Source organism: Montipora capricornis, chromosome 10 (assembly GCF_036669925.1).
Source record: "Montipora capricornis isolate CH-2021 chromosome 10, ASM3666992v2, whole genome shotgun sequence".
In the NCBI taxonomy this organism is placed as follows: Eukaryota; Metazoa; Cnidaria; class Anthozoa; order Scleractinia; family Acroporidae; genus Montipora; species Montipora capricornis.
The window spans coordinates 54668709-54676208 of record NC_090892.1 but is presented as its reverse complement, the minus strand read 5'-3'; the positions used below and the strand labels follow the sequence as shown (position 1 = coordinate 54676208).

The 7500-nt window shown below is 38.3% G+C and overlaps 1 protein-coding gene across 1 annotated transcript in view; it reads right to left on the bottom strand.

Moving 5' to 3' along the window:
* The window catches only part of LOC138019359 (contactin-associated protein-like 4), a 16815-nt gene extending 16736 nt beyond the window's left edge, over window positions 1-79 (bottom strand). The window contains exon 1 of the mRNA XM_068866125.1: window positions 14-79. The gene's annotated coding sequence lies outside the window, so the exon portion shown is untranslated. The remainder of the gene's footprint in view (window positions 1-13) is intronic.
* Between the last annotated feature and the right edge of the window lie 7421 nt (window positions 80-7500).

The window sequence follows — 7500 nt, the reverse complement described above, 5'->3', positions numbered from 1 at the left end:
AATGGGAACCTACCAATTAAGCTATCAATCCAACAAGGAGCTGGCTATTCTGTGAGTTAAGGATGCACATAGAAGACCGTATCTGAACAGCGAAAAGGAAGAATTAAATTAAGGTGGATTGAGAAAATTGAAAGTTTCGCCTATCGATGCTCAGTTTTAGGTGATATGCCTTTCGATATATAAGGTGACATTAACTTAAATTAAAATACTCATCTTTTTTACTTGATAAAGTACGCTCGAAAATTGTTTATAAGCAATTTCTAAAGAGAACCATCACTCCATCAACAACCCAAGAAATTTTCCTTCAGAATCTGGCAATAATACTTTAGATTGGAAATGCATTTACAGCTTGCCATACCTAGCCGTGTCGTCGGATACAAATTACAATACTTGAATTTCCGTATAAATTATTACTCAGGTGCCTTGTGACGAATGCCTTGTATTAAAATATGGTTTTAGGTCATCTCCGGCGTGCTCTTTTTGTGGTGGATCAGATGAATCACTGAAACACCTTTTTGCGGCCTGTCGTTATTGCAAGAATAATTGCTAAGCTGAGATTACAAAACGGTTTAATGATCCCAAAGTAAAATTCAACACCTTACAGAGAAGGATATCAAGTGAAGCTATGATCCTCGCAGTTATGAACGCAATTTTTTCAATTGCGTAAAGAAGCCTAAAAAATTCAGGACTTCAACGGGGTTTGAACCCCTTGACCTCGCGATACCGGTGCGACTCTCTAACCATCTAAGCTATGAAGCCACTGACGTTGGGAGCTGGTCATTTGTGGCTACCAATGTTCCCGTGAGGAATGAATCAACGGTGAAATCACTTGATTTCATATCCGCAGTTCATATATGATCCATTTCATATATCATTTCATCGTTGAGACAAGGATATAATGTTTGGTATTATAACGTGCAAGGACCATACGTTTGTGCACCAGATTATATCACTTACTGTTACGAGTTCGAATGTTCTTGAAGATGGGTAGCTTGCAAACTAAACTGAACAACAACTAGAAGATTTATTCCAAAATGAACGTAGTTTCCATGAAATAAAACTCTAACTTACACGGCCTCCGCCAACTTGAATAAACACTGCTTCTGTCTCACTTGACTAAACACGGCTAACGCCAACTCTCTTCGCTTGTGAAAAACTGTAGTTAAAAACCTTCGCTAAGACTAGCTTGCCTATATACTTTCACAATGAGATTCTAGAACTTTCTAAAACAATAAACAATCTAATTATAGAAAGATTACAAAACAAACCGATTTAGAAACGCTTACGCACAAACCTAAAAATAAACAAACTACGAACTCTCGCGAAGCTTCTAGAAAGTAACGTTAGTCACGCAATGCTATTTTTCGTAACACTTTCCAAAAAAATTATTATATTCTTGTAAAGAAAACAATTCTTCACCTTCTTTTAGAGCTTTTAACACAAAAATTAAAATCGTTTAATAATCTAGACAATGTTAACGACGCCACAATTGTATGAAATGGGGAAAATACAAATTACACCAGACTGAGTGCACGAGTCTTCCGCTGCGCGTTTATGGTGTAAACGTCTGTTGTTGTTATCACTGTGGCATGAACTTAGAGTGTATTTACGTAAATGCTTAAAAGACAGTAAAAAAAATGGAGCACCATAGTTAAGAAAATATGGTAACCCATCGATGCGACCGTACAACCGTACGTCCGTCCATCCCTCCATGTATGCCAATGTGACCAGTATCACTTAACCATATCACGGGCTCAAGTTTAGAGCTCATCGAGGAGGCAATACTCCAGTTGACATTCTAGCTAGTTTACAGCATACATCTTTGATATTAGAATCAAAGTTTTGGTCAATTGACCGATGTCAAAAAAAAGGTATCCGCTGACCAGTATCACGTGACCATTATCGCGAGCTTAAGTTGGATCTTATCGAGGTCACCTGTTTTTATTTTAAGCTGACCGCTTACCAGGGACTGGTTGTCGATTGGATTGCAGACTCAAGCCAGGTCAGACGCTCACACCTGCGTATTAACGAGGCTTAATTTTTCGCGCTCTTTCTGTGGCTCTAGGCGGCTACAGGGCCATGCTACGTCAACAAAAGCTCTTGACAGTCGATGCTTTTCGTGTTCAGATACGGTTTGCAATTTTTTTTTCTTTCATTTTTCGCAGGTTTCAATCCAGGTTTCACATAATATAGCTGTGTTCAGGACGCACAGGTAGCCACGTAGTTATTCAAGTAAAGCATTGGGGTGTTATAAACTTAAAGCTGAGTGTTTATTTTTAATTTGTTTAGTGCTGCTTTTTGCTCTGAATTGCAATTTTTGGCATGAGTCTTATCTTAAGATTTTTAATTTTGAATCTACTAAGGTTGCAAGATGCTTGGACGACCTATGACAGAAGAACAGAAACGAATTGAAAGAAGAGAGAAAGAGAACGAGAACGACAAAACGGTGCACCAGTAATAGCTCAAACTTGGTAGAAGACGTTACTCCACAAATTCTTTCCTTGGACACTAAACCGTTTGTTTTTTCTACGCATTGGTGGATGCATATTTCTAAAAAGTGGTTTAGTCGTTTTTTCTTTTGTTCAGGAATAAAACCCAAATTTTTATTCTCAACTGAAATAAAAAAAATCATCTGTACTCTTTTTGGACAGAAATAATTGATCTGTTTGCCGGTTGGTTTGGCTTTAAAATGCGAGCGAACAAGGGATTTTTTACTCCGTATGCCTAACTGTTTTTCGATGTGCCTCAACAGTGACAAGAAAATTTTGCCCTTATGTTACTTATGTTATAAACATGTAGTTGCAATGAGTTCTCGTAAAAGTAAGGAGAATATCACCAGCTTGTGTTTTGAGAAGTTTGTTTAGAGCACGTACGTACAGGTAATTCGTTGGAGATCTTCAGTTGTTTAAAGTTTGTCCTTTCTAGCCGATTCTGGTTCTAAGCCAAGCTGGTGTGTTTCAATGAAATACATCGAAAAGTAAACTATCTCGTTTTCAGAGATAAAGTGGAATAAAGTACATCAATAAAACTCCTTGTTTGACCTTGAACGAACAAAGAAGATCTGTTACATCACGAGCTATAGTACCTCTGTGATCTCCAACTTTAGCGTGATTCCTATTCGCTGGGACAGTCTACTCTAAAATGGCTTCTTTCCCTTTCCGTTCACTTCATCTCGACTGAGGATTTGCTTGTTTTCTTTTAAAAATCTTGCGATTCAAGAAAAATTAATTGCCTAACTGGTGAATTCGACAATAAATGTTGCTGGAAAACCCCTTCTTGATTCATGGGATCAGTCGGTTTTATTATTTTATTTTATTTATTTAATAGCTTCAACAGAGCATGAAAAGACTCGAAGTCCTTATGAACATGCCCCATACTTACATAAACACATATGATTCAATATACGAGCAGATACATAACTCACAAATAATGTGACACATAATACAAATAGAACAATAATACTAATAATAATTTATCGATAACAGACTGTTGCCGGGGTAACAGATCTGCATTTAGAGCAAAATTTCGGGTGAAATTAACCGTGGAATTCACTAGTTAGGCGGCGAAGAAAATGGCACAATTAATCTATATATTAGTACCAGCATAAGAGTGTCTACTGTCTACTGCAAATTCGACATGTCTTTATTCAGACGCACTCGAAATGTCTTTATTCAGACGCGATCACGATGGCCATTAGACGGCGAAAGAATAACCTACGTGTAGCCTTACCCTCCCCCCGAAAGGAAAACGACGTTCCCTCCTCCCGTTTTTCTTTCGGGGGGAGAGTACGGCCACACGTAGAATACGTAAGAACTGTGTACGTGACCGGAAACGAGTTTTATGTTTTCGTTCGCGCAATACCTGGTTATCGTATGACTCGGTAACACATCTCACCCGGCTAGTTGCTCTAGTAATAGTTTTCACTACATCTGCCCCCGCCTAAGATAATACGGTTGGCATTTGAGGTGTTTTCCAATTAATATGTGCTGCTCATTGTGATGTCTTCGTATTATTTTACATGTAGTTAGGAAGGTAAATGAAAGTGAAAGATGCAAGCAAAGGATGGGAAACAACAAAAGGGATTTATTTTAAATTTCCATCAACTTGTATTTGATACGCTATCAACTGAAAATCAATTAACATAATTTTGGAAAATTCCTTGAAAATATGGTAGTAAAACAGGAACAGGAATGTTCAATGGCAAGAAGGTAACATTTCGTCGTCATCTTTTTTATCCATGTGGTTCTTTCCACGGTACCTTGAAATACCATAACTTAGGAACAAAACTTGCTTATTATCTGTGAAAAACTGTTGTAAGAATGATCGAAGATTAAGTTTGAAAATGCTGATACTGAGACTATGCTTTTGCTCTCTGAGGTTGCGTTTGTGGCCGAGTCTGTCGCCCCTGTTTCTGATTTCATTTGCGTCTGACAAATCGTCGCCCCTGCTTATGATTTGCGCCTGAAAAATCGATTTCTGACGTAGGAAATATAATGATTTCTTATCAGATACTATAATCTTTGATTTTCAAAATAAAAGGAATCGCTGTAAATATTCGAAAATTACTCACCTTCAATCGCTATGCTGAACCTTCGAAATAGGTGCTCCTTGTGACTCTGCCCCGTGGCACAAGTTACCCAAAACACCTCGCCAACTCCGTGAACAATACCAATACCACGTTGCGCGCCCTGTTAAGCAATACTGATACCACCTTGCGCCCTCGGTTGAGCAAATCAAGATTGCTTTCTCCCACACAATATATACCGATTTACATATCAATTTATATACTTTTCCTTTTTACACAGGAGCTTCTAGGTTACCTTCTAGGCAATAATCAGTATAATTCTCCCGGTATTGTTAAGAAAAAGTAATCTTTTTAAACAACATAGTAGAAACTTATAAAGTATCCGTTTGCTGGCTTTGATTGGAATCAATGCCGTTAACAACAGTTTTCAATGTGAAGAACTCTTGTACGATCTTACTTAATGGTTGGTCACGGAATGTGTATATTAAATACAGGTATTCGATAACGACGGCGGACTGAGCTTAAATCAGAGTAAACAGCAAAACAACGATAGCAAGTATTGACCAAGATATTGCAACGTTGAAATACACTGAAATAAGGAAATCTGCTAAGAAACCTATCATAAAGTGTAGGCTATCCGTAGCCTCTTGTTCAGCATCATTCGATCATGTCTGTAACAAAACTATCATTAGATGTATGTTTTTAGACACCTTAATATAAATTATTGCTTCAAACAACGCCATAGCACTTCAATTTCCCCAACGTATGATAGCCTTTTTCATCATCGCCTTGGTTGCTTGTTCCAACGTCTCCAAATCTAAGCTGTTTGACTGGAAGAGTGGACTTGTCAGTAAGCAGACCGCTGTCTTCACGCCACGTTGCGTCATTTTTGTCACAATTACAACCTTTTTGGCTATCTGCACATGACTTATTCATCCCGGATGCACATTTCCCACTTCCAGGTGTTGCTCCGCCCCAGTACGTCATTTTGTTTGAATCTCGGGATACCCACCACCCAAAGGGATCTTTATTGGAATTAAACCGTAATCTAGAGTGCTAACACTCGTACTTGATAAACTGTTCGCAGTGTGAGGAGACTTCAGTAAGCACCACCAGCTGAGACAGACTCGCTCCGGTGTAATTAATGCCACGTGAGTAATACCCAGGCTCATCACACTTATCCACCAATGTTCTCTTCTCACTGTCGTGACTGACCACTGTCACACCAGTTCCATTCTTGTCAGTCATGTTACAGATCACGTCAAAAGGTGCTAAGTTTCCTTCACCATCAGCATCGATGGTGTAGTCTCCACTCTTTGCTGCTGGATCCAACCTTTTCAATGCGCTGCAAGAGCTTGCGTATCCTGTACAGAGAAACGCATTTGTCAGTTTACATCCAACGTAAGGTTTTTTTTTTTCAAGAAAGGGTGTTTATATTGGCCGTTTTTTTTATACTAGAGACGCATAATTCATCTGGGACGAACGTGGTAAACATTTTTTTCTACGTCTCTTAAATTTGTCTAGTATAAAGACGGGCACAAGCTGCAAGTGTCGCAAAGTCTTTTGACCCAGATTGTAGTTAAAAACGGATTCAACATCCAAACAGATCATTACCGGCAACATAGATAGCAGTAGTCACTGTATCTACCTTCCGTATTTGTATTTTATACGTGTCAACAGTTTCTGTGCTCAGCTTCATTGCTAACGGTTTTATTTATTTATTTATTTTTATTTTTTTTTTTCGTTTTGTCGGAGAGCTGAACCAGACTTTCACTCGGCCACATAGTCAGTGGGACGTCCAGTCAAGCAACTTAGGGTTTTTTTTCGCCAAAAAGCTGTTAAAACGTTAATGTACTTGAAATTTTATGAATATAGTCCGATTTTTATTTACAACAAAATATTTATTTCTTTGTGTCTTATTGAAACATGTAATCGTGACTTTTAAGAATGAAAGCTAGGACTATTACGTCATCGGAGATTTCACAACGGTTACGACCGATGGTGCAATCGGAGATTTGGCAACGGCTATAAGTAATGGTCCAATACCTTTGTGTGCAGCCGTTGTTGTCAGTTTGTTGTGCTTGATCAAGTGATTTTGGTTCTATAGTCATCAGTGAATCAAAAAGGACTGCTTTGGAATTTGTACTACGTTGCGACTATAGTGGTAAGAAAACAGATACAATTTAGTTTTGTTGGTGAGCAGACCCAAATTTCTATTCGGCCATAAAGTCAGTGGCACTTCGAATCACGCAACTTATGATGTTTACAGGTATTCGCCAAAAGCTGTTAAAACGTTAATGTACCTAAAAGTTTATGAATATTCCACTCTTTATTTAGTACAAAATATATTGCCTTTTTGTGTTATTTAAGCGGTTGATTCGAAGCGAGTATTGAATACATAAAAGATCATTATGTCATCCATGGAATGTGTCGACGTTTCAACTTTCATTGGTAGGGAAATAACCACCGTACTAAACATAGCCGTGGATAACGTAATTCTTAAATTAAGTGACGCGTGTGACTACTTTGCTAGGCCTATACTCGTGTAAAAAACCAATTAAATTTAATCGCGACTTTTAGGAAAGAAAGCTGTAAGTTGTTAAAAGTGTTATTATCGTATCGTTCATACCCATAGATATCCTGATGACAGTTTAATTAAGACCATTACGTCATTGGAGATTCCTCGGAGATTTCACCTCGGCTATAAGTGATAGTGCAATAAGTTCGTGTGCAGTCGTTGTCAGTTGTTGTGCTACAGATTGATCAGGTGATTTTGTGTCTATAGACTGCTTTGGAATGTGTACTACGTTGCGACTATAGTGGTAAGAAAACAGATAAATTTTGAAAGCGCGGTTTTAAGATCTGAAAGATCTTCTTGTTTTTTTCGTTTTGTCGGTGAGCTGACCCAGACTTCCACTCGGCCAAATAGTCAGTGGGACTTCCAATCACGCAACTTATGATGAGCTGTTAACCCA